Genomic DNA, 9,480 nt, shown 5'->3' on the forward strand with positions numbered 1-9,480 from the left:
CAAAGAAATGACTGGGGGATAGCAAGGGCGGGAGGACGAGTAATGACTGGGGGATAGCAAGGGCGGGAGAACAAAGAAATGACTGGGGGATAGCAAGGGCGGGAGAACAAAGAAATGACTGGGGGATAGCAAGGGCGGGAGAACAAAGAAATGACTGGGGGATAGCAAGGGCGGGAGAACAAAGAAATGACTGGGGGATAGCAAGGGCGGGAGAACGAGAAATGACTGGGGGATAGCAAGGGCGGGAGAACGAGAAATGACTGGGGGATAGCAAGGGCGGGAGAACAAAGAAATGACTGGGGGATAGCAAGGGCGGGAGAACGAGAAATGACTGGGGGATAGCAAGGGCGGGAGAACAAAGAAATGACTGGGGGATAGCAAGGGCGGGAGAACAAAGAAATGACTGGGGGATAGCAAGGGCGGGAGAACGAGAAATGACTGGGGGATAGCAAGGGCGGGAGAACAAAGAAATGACTGGGGGATAGCAAGGGCGGGAGAACAAAGAAATGACTGGGGGATAGCAAGGGCGGGAGAACAAAGAAATGACTGGGGGATAGCAAGGGCGGGAGAACAAAGAAATGACTGGGGGATAGCAAGGGCGGGAGAACAAAGAAATGACTGGGGGATAGCAAGGGCGGGAGAACAAAGAAATGACTGGGGGATAGCAAATGGGCGGGAGAACAAAGAGTAATGACTGGGGGATAGCAAGGGCGGGAGAACAAAGAAATGACTGGGGGATAGCAAGGGCGGGAGAACAAAGAAATGACTGGGGGATAGCAAAGGACGGGAGAACAAAGAGTAATGACTGGGGGATAGCAAGGGCGGGAGAACAAAGAAATGACTGGGGGATAGCAAAGGGCGGGAGAACAAAGAGTAATGACTGGGGGATAGCAAGGACGGGAGAACAAAGAAATGACTGGGGGATAGCAAGGGCGGGAGAACAAAGAAATGACTGGGGGATAGCAAGGGCGGGAGAACAAAGAAATGACTGGGGGGTAGCAAAGGGCGGGAGAACAAAGAAATGACTGGGGGATAGCAAAGGGCGGGAGAACAAAGAAATGACTGGGGGATAGCAAGGGCGGGAGAACAAAGAAATGACTGGGGGATAGCAAAGGGCGGGAGAACAAAGAAATGACTTGGGGGATAGCAAGGGCGGGAGAACAAAGAAATGACTGGGGGATAGCAAGGGCGGGAGAACAAAGAAATGACTGGGGGATAGCAAAGGGCGGGAGAACAAAGAAATGACTGGGGGATAGCAAGGGCGGGAGAACAAAGAAATGACTGGGGGATAGCAAAGGGCGGGAGAACAAAGAGTAATGACTGGGGGATAGCAAGGGCGGGAGAACAAAGAAATGACTGGGGGATAGCAAAGGGCGGGAGAACAAAGAAATGACTTGGGGGATAGCAAGGGCGGGAGAACAAAGAAATGACTGGGGGATAGCAAGGGCGGGAGAACAAAGAAATGACTGGGGGGATAGCAAGGGCGGGAGAACAAAGAAATGACTGGGGGATAGCAAGGGCGGGAGAGACAAAGAAATGACTGGGGGATAGCAAAGGGCGGGAGAACAAAGAAATGACTGGGGGATAGCAAGGGCGGGAGAACAAAGAAATGACTGGGGGATAGCAAGGGCGGGAGAACAAAGAAATGACTGGGGGATAGCAAGGGCGGGAGAACAAAGAAATGACTGGGGGATAGCAAGGGCGGGAGAACAAAGAAATGACTGGGGGATAGCAAGGGCGGGAGAACAAAGAAATGACTGGGGGATAGCAAGGGCGGGAGAACAAAGAAATGACTGGGGGATAGCAAGGGCGGGAGAACAAAGAAATGACAGGGGGATAACAAGGGCGGGAGAACAAAGAAATGACTGGGGGATAGCAAAGGGCGGGAGAACAAAGAAATGACTGGGGGATAACAAGGGCGGGAGAACAAAGAAATGACTGGGGGATAGCAAGGGCGGGAGAACAAAGAAATGACTGGGGGATAGCAAGGGCGGGAGAACAAAGAAAATGACTGGGGGATAGCAAGGGCGGGAGAACAAAGAAATGACTGGGGGATAGCAAGAGCGGGAGAACAAAGAAATGACTGGGGGATAGCAAGGGCGGGAGAACAAAGAAATGACTTGGGGATAGCAAGAGCGGGAGAACAAAGAAAGGAATGGGGGAGAGCAAAGGGCGGGAGAACAAAGAAATGACTGGGGGATAACAAGGGCGGGAGAACAAAGAAATGACTGGGGGACAGCAAAGGGCGGGGAGAACAAAGAAATGACTGGGGGATAACAAGGGCGGGAGAACAAAGAAATGACTGGGGGACAGCAAAGGGCGGGAGAACAAAGAAATGACTGGGGGATAGCAAGGGCGGGAGAACAAAGAAATGACTGGGGGATAGCAAGGGCGGGAGAACAAAGAAATGACTGGGGGATAGCAAGGGCGGGAGAACAAAGAAATGACTGGGGGATAACAAGGGCGGGAGAACAAAGAAATGACTGGGGGATAGCAAGGGCGGGAGAACAAAGAAATGACTGGGGGATAGCAAGGGCGGGAGAACAAAGAAATGACTGGGGGATAACAAGGGCGGGAGAACAAAGAAATGACTGGGGGATAGCAAGGGCGGGAGAACAAAGAAATGACTGGGGGATAACAAGGGCGGGAGAACAAAGAAATGACTGGGGGATAACAAGGGCGGGAGAACAAAGAAATGACTGGGGGACAGAAAGGGCGGGAGCACGAGAAATGACTGGGGGATAGCAAGGGCGGGAGAACAAAGAAATGACTGGGGGATAGCAAGGGCGGGAGAACAAAGAAATGACTGGGGGATAGCAAGGGCGGGAGAACAAAGAAATGACTGGGGGATAGCAAGGGCGGGAGAACAAAGAAATGACTGGGGGATAGCAAAGGGCGGGAGAACAAAGAAATGACTGGGGGATAACAAGGGCGGGAGAACAAAGAAATGACTGGGGGATAACAAGGGCGGGAGAACAAAGAAATGACTGGGGGATAGCAAGGGCGGGAGAACAAAGAAATGACTGGGGGATAACAAGGGCGGGAGAACAAAGAAATGACTGGGGGATAGCAAGGGCGGGAGAACAAAGAAATGACTGGGGGATAGCAAGGGCGGGAGGACAAAGAAATGACTGGGGGATAGCAAAGGGCGGGAGAACAAAGAAATGACTGGGGGATAGCAAGGGCGGGAGAACAAAGAAATGACTGGGGGATAGAAAGGGCGGGAGAACAAAGAAATGACTGGGGGATAGCAAGGGCGGGAGAACAAAGAAATGAGTGGGGGATAGCAAGGGCGGGAGAACAAAGAAATGACTGGGGGATAGCAAGGGCGGGAGAACAAAGAAATGACTGGGGGATAGCAAGGGAGGGAGAACGAGAAATGACTTGGGGATAGCAAGGGCGGGAGAACAAAGAAATGACTGGGGGATAGCAAGGGAGGGAGAACAAAGAAATGACTGGGGGATAGCAAGGGCGGGAGAACGAGAAATGACTGGGGGATAGCAAGGGCGGGAGAACAAAGAAATATTAGAAGTTGAAAGAGGTTGAAAAATAACGTGGGTTGAAAGGGGTGTCAGTAAATAGCTGGTTTATAATAAGTCAATTATGAGAAGTCTATTCCGTCAAGGTCTTCGGATTCTACCGTGTGTTCTAACGGTCCATTCTTACAGTTAGTCAATCTCTATATTTATAGAGATTGACTAACTGTAAGAAAAAAGGAGCCCATACCGTTTTTTTTTTTTTTTTTTTTTTTTTTTTTTTTTTTTTTTTTATATCTTACCGCATCTGTCGTAACTGCGCCTCTCTACATTATCATAAAATATCTTGCTTTGGTTTGATGATAACTAATGATAATCACATGCATAACGTGCAAAATGACCTGCACTCTTGTCTTTAAAGTGATGTGAGTGTTGATTAATGGAAATTTTGGACTGACTAGTTTGAGAATTTCTTATTTATGTTCGTTGCATTTGTCTGTGGCCATAAGACGCAACGGCATATCTGGAAGAAGCGAGCATAATCGCCACGCTGGTTTCGTCCTTCATATATTTAAAATAAGTATATGAAATTAACATCGCTGGCTTTGGTTACTGGAGGTATAATTTATTTAGATGCATTAAGCGTTTCGGTAATACATTAGGCAATGCGTGATGAATATATTTTTTTTTTCCATTTTTCATGTAACCATGTGTTTATGGACCAATTAGGATAATGAGGCATGCGGCTCTACTCCGAAACCGTTTCAAACTTGCCCTTTTCGAGACCAGGGAATGGCGCTGATATAGCATCACTACGGCATTTGTAGTGATACCCCAGTGGCATCCATTCTTTTATAGTTTCCATTGACGAACTGTCATCATTATCATGTCACGCATTGTTTTCTATAGCTCAGATAGCTTATCATGTCACATGTTGTTGTCTTTAGCAGAGATAACTAATGTTTTTGTCCACTGTTCAGGCAATGCAGAGGCAGATGATGAGTAAGATTATCCACTGAGATTCCAAAAGAACATCACCTGATATAATCTATGGCTGAGAATACTTATTATGATAGATTAAGATATATGTGTTTTTGAATCCACTTGGCCGCACATTTCGATCAGTAGATGCGGTAGGTCAGTATGTGTAATGGAAAACCGTCATATAGTCATTGTTGATACTATCATCATCATTATCATCGTTAGCATCATTATTTTGCATAATTCATGGTGAATATTTCATCTGCACGTTTTAGAAGTTGCTATAGTTTGTAATGATTAGTCTTCCGTAGAATCTATCACTAGCAATCAAGCAAAATTTGCCAAGATTTGCATCCCTGTAACACACATGCCTTGTTCTCTGTGGTGTTAGCTTACTAGTGTCTACGCAAGTTCTTTAGTCGCTTTCCTTTATTTTTTGGATTTTTTTTTTATTATTATTACTGGTGGCATTATACCACAATAATAATCATAATGTCAATAATGACTGTGATAAGAAAAGCATCGATATTCATATTCAGAGCATTAAAAAAGATCCCGAAAATTGAATGGATAGGGAAGTCAAGTGGGGGTCATGTAGAACCTACCAACTCATTGATGACTAATTGACTCACAGATGACTTATGGAGTCGTCTGTGTACAACGTAATTCTCATTCTCTCTCTCTCTCTCTCTTTCTTTCTCTCTCTCTCTCTCTCTCTCTCTCTCTCTCTCTTTCTCTCTTTCTCTCTCTCTCTCTCTCTCTCTCTCTCTTTCTCTCTCTCTCTCTCTCTTTGTTTCTTTTTATGTGGTGCTATGTGATATATATTAGATTTCGTCTTGTATTTCTAAACCGGAACTGTTTGTTGTGAAAAAATTGTGGTTACATAAATTTATTGAAAATGAGAATTTCACTGTTGATAAAAATGCAGGATCATTTTCAAATTGCCACATCATGGCCACATCAAAATTAATAATCACAAGCACATCAACGGAATTCTTTTTGTTCTATTTGCTATTACTGAGTATCCTAATGCAAGTCAGCGGTTTAGCATATTCATATGGGATATAAATCGTATTACGCCAGCATGCATTTAGTGGAACAGGTCATTTTGATATACATATATCGGGATTGTATGGAACTGTAAATTGCTATGTGTTTCTCTGTTACTTCTGTGGTCGAGCTTATTATACTCAAATAATATGACAGATTAACTTGTTTTCTTGCTTTGTAGTTGACAAATCCATCACTGGGTCGTTGATATATGGGACATACATCCAAACTTGTGATGAGGTATGAAAATGATTTTGGTTATGTACGTGCACTGATTGGCCTCTTCGTGTCCTACTCGACACTGGGCGAAGGTGGGCGGTCATGCCATCAGCACGTGAGCGGGGCGGCCACGAGACGGGGGCTTCTGGGGGAGGTTTTTCGAGGAGGGGGGGGGAGGAAATGAATGAGTGATGGAAGGAGTGAGGGAAGGATGGTGAGTGAGTGGGCAAGTAAATTGATAAGAAAATTGAGTGAATATGAACAAATCCATGTATCTGTCTGTCTATCCGTTTTCTCATTTATACAGTTCTCTCTTCTATGTTAATACCGATTCTAGAAAAAGATGCATAACTTATGGTTTGAATTGCAGTGATTACTAACAAACTATCAGGGAGAGAACGCTCTTTGCAATAAGGTTTAATTTGTCCGTCAGCCTGTCAGCCAATTACTGTTTCAGTTAATCAAACTACAGAAATTATTAACATCTCTCGAACTTTCCATTTCAAAAACATTTTTCTTCCAGAAAGGAGAGAAGGGGGGAGGGAGGGAGGGAGGGACACACACACACACACATATATATGTGTATATATACATATATAAATATATATATGTATATATAAATGTACATATATAAATATATATATGTACATATAAATGTACATATACATGTATATATACATATATATATATATATATATATATATATATATATATATATATATATATATATATATAGATAGATAGATAGATAGATAGATAGATAGATAGATAGATAGATACATACATACATACATACATACATACATACATACATATATATATATATATATATATATATATATATATACATATATATATATACATATATACTTATGTGTACACGTATGTGTTTATGTGGATATGCGTCCTGTGCATGAAATGAAGGTATTTTTCATGATTATGCATCTCCAATTTCTGTTTTAATTTTTTTTTTCTTTTTTTTTAATCACCATTACTATCCAATTTTATTGTCGTTGTTCCTGCCATTGTTGCCTTTGTATGTCCATATTTTTAAGCCAAGAGTAGAGGTATTGTTGTTGTTTTCCCTCCTGAACGAAATCGTAACCGCTGTTAACGTTTAATTAGTGCCACGGTGTAAGGCGAGGCAATTAGTGCACAGCCAATTATGCAAATTGAGCCCACATGAGTCCTAGAGTCTGAAGTCGTATCAGAGTCGGCAGAGTGACGTGGTGGGCGAAGAGGACAAGGCAGACGGAGAGAGAGAGAAAGGGTAACTTTTTTTTCTGGAACCTCAGTATATGTCACAGCTTGCGTGCAACCACATACCAGATCCGAGCCACCGTCGTCATAGCGTTCCTTGGGTCTCATGACCGTCCACTACAACATATGCGACGTGTTGTTGTTGTAGCTCTTAGCAACGCGGGGAGTCAGTGGTGTGTGTTGATATGGGACTGCATCGTCTGTGATCTGAAGCTGTGACGGGAATTACAGTTGGAACAAGGTGAACTTACGGTGGCACTGGCAAGATCTTTGTTCAGTGCAAATGCATTCTCTTTGATGGACAAAGGAGGAAGAAACATTTAGTTGTTTTTTTTTATTCTGTATGCATATCAGTATATAATTTATTTGCATTGGTAATTGTTGACCGATTAATGATAATGAGTCATCCCTTCTAAATAGATTTAACAGTCTATGCATAAAGATGGTCATTTTGGTTATTTGAGAACTGTCCCTTTTAATGATAAAAAAATAATCGAAAAGATTAGACTGAGCTGTAATCTACCTCAGTATCCTCTACGCATGCCCAGTACCGCTCGTTCATAGACAAATCGGTGTACTCCTACGACCCTGCCACGTGCCACGGTCTCACTGGCGCCCAAGGACTCTTTTCCAAGGTTTACCCCTCCCTACCTCTCCCTTCCCTCCCCCTCCCGCCCCTTCAACACTCCTCCCCTCTCATTCCCCTTCCCTCTCCCTCTCCTTTTTCTCGACTCCCCTTGTTTCTTCCCCTCCCCGTTCTCCTCATCGACGCACCCGTCTTGTGAAAGGACTTTGATTTATGAGAACTCGAGGCGATCTCGTAAAGCGACCTAGCACCAAGGGACACGTCAGCAGATTCAAAGACAACCTAAATTCGCTGTCTGTCGAATATTACATCCCCGGACGTCGAAGGAGAAGCCGAGGAAACAGTCTAACAAGATTTTTTTTATTTATTTTTTATTTTTTTTTAAACATCATTGGAAAATCAGAAATCAGTTAAAATGCCTTATCTAGGATATAAAAGACACGGTAATAACATAACTCACTTTGGACGTTAGTTTGCAAATGGTTTTAAGGGCATTAGGGATCTGGGATCATACAGACCACTCTAGAAACCATTTTTTTTCTTTTTTTTTATGGAGGCCAGTAAGTGCAAATCGAGAGCGGGAGTAGGCTAAACTAGACATGGTAGAGAATTTTTGAATGATTATCTATTGAGAATTAATACCAGACTTGGGCCCACCTAGACCTGTATTAATATAGTTCATTCATCAACAAAGGCGATTTATAGACGTCTTATGCAGTGCCTTTTTAAATTTAGATTTACAATATCGACGCTTGACTGCTCCTATATTTCTTATTTTCAAATGTTTATTTTTTACCTCTTCTTCCTTTCTCCAACACCGTGCAGGAAGATCCACGTAGCCACTCCTCGCAGTTTCATAGGCAGTTAGACCTTCATATCTGAAACGTATATAGTAATAGAGTATTAGAACATTAAATATAACTTGTAGGACATGGGGTATGTATCTGTCTACATTGCAATTTCATATGTAAATTTATGTAGTTTTTCCATACATTAATATATCAGTATTGCTTAACTGAAATCATTTATGAACCTATTGAAAAGGATTAATGATATTTACACCTGTCATCTTTATATATATATATATATATATATATATATATATATATATATATATATATATATATATATATATGTGTGTGTGTGTGTGTATTATATACATATACTATATATATATTTTGTATATATATATATATATATATATATATATATATATATATATATATATATATATATATATATGTATGTATATATACATTAGATATAATACATACATATAGTCGACTGGGGTAACACTTTTGCTAATTTAAAGAGATATCTGGTGTACATGCAATTTTATTTAGAAAGAATGTGATTTCCGTGTAATCTTTAGGCATCCCCTACACTCCACGATAACATAATATTTGGCCTAACTCATAACTTTATACAGTTATCTAAAGAAAAGTGGGCAAATTTATTACCCGTGTTTTGGGGGAAGAAATTTGCTCACACAGGTTAATAAATTTCATGCAAAATGATTGCCCCCCCCCCCAAAAAAAAAAAAAAAAACTCCCTAGAAACAGAAAATTTCAAACATTTTATTCGTTGCCACAATCTCAAATAAGAAACTGACTCTTCATTAAGTAATTACACTTGTTTAATTACAAAAAGGGGTTCCTTAATTTGCATTCGTTATTAAGCATGGTAAGAACACTTTTTTCCTGTTTTCAGTTATTAGCTGTATACATATATACATACATACACACACACACACACACACACACACACACACACACACACACACACACACACACACACATATATATATATATATATATATATATATATATATATATATATATATATATACATACATAATGCTGATATATCACAAATGCTATTCAGTTTCAGTTATCTTACTCATAGGTT

At 41.7% G+C, this 9,480-nt stretch overlaps 1 protein-coding gene across 2 annotated transcripts in view; it reads left to right on the forward strand.

Annotated features, from left to right (window-relative positions):
- Window positions 1–6,927: 6,927 nt before the first annotated feature.
- The window catches only part of LOC113829296 (uncharacterized), a 12,751-nt gene continuing 10,198 nt past the window's right edge, over window positions 6,928–9,480 (forward strand). Inside the window, exon 1 of one of the 2 annotated variants that reach the window (XM_027382434.2) lies at window positions 6,928–6,996. The gene's annotated coding sequence lies outside the window, so the exon portion shown is untranslated. Of the gene's footprint in view, window positions 6,997–7,032; window positions 7,228–9,480 lie in introns of those variants that run through there. The other variant, XM_027382435.2, reaches the window with a different exon arrangement.

Source organism: Penaeus vannamei, chromosome 33, assembly GCF_042767895.1.
Source record: "Penaeus vannamei isolate JL-2024 chromosome 33, ASM4276789v1, whole genome shotgun sequence".
Lineage (NCBI taxonomy): Eukaryota > Metazoa > Arthropoda > Malacostraca > Decapoda > Penaeidae > Penaeus > Penaeus vannamei.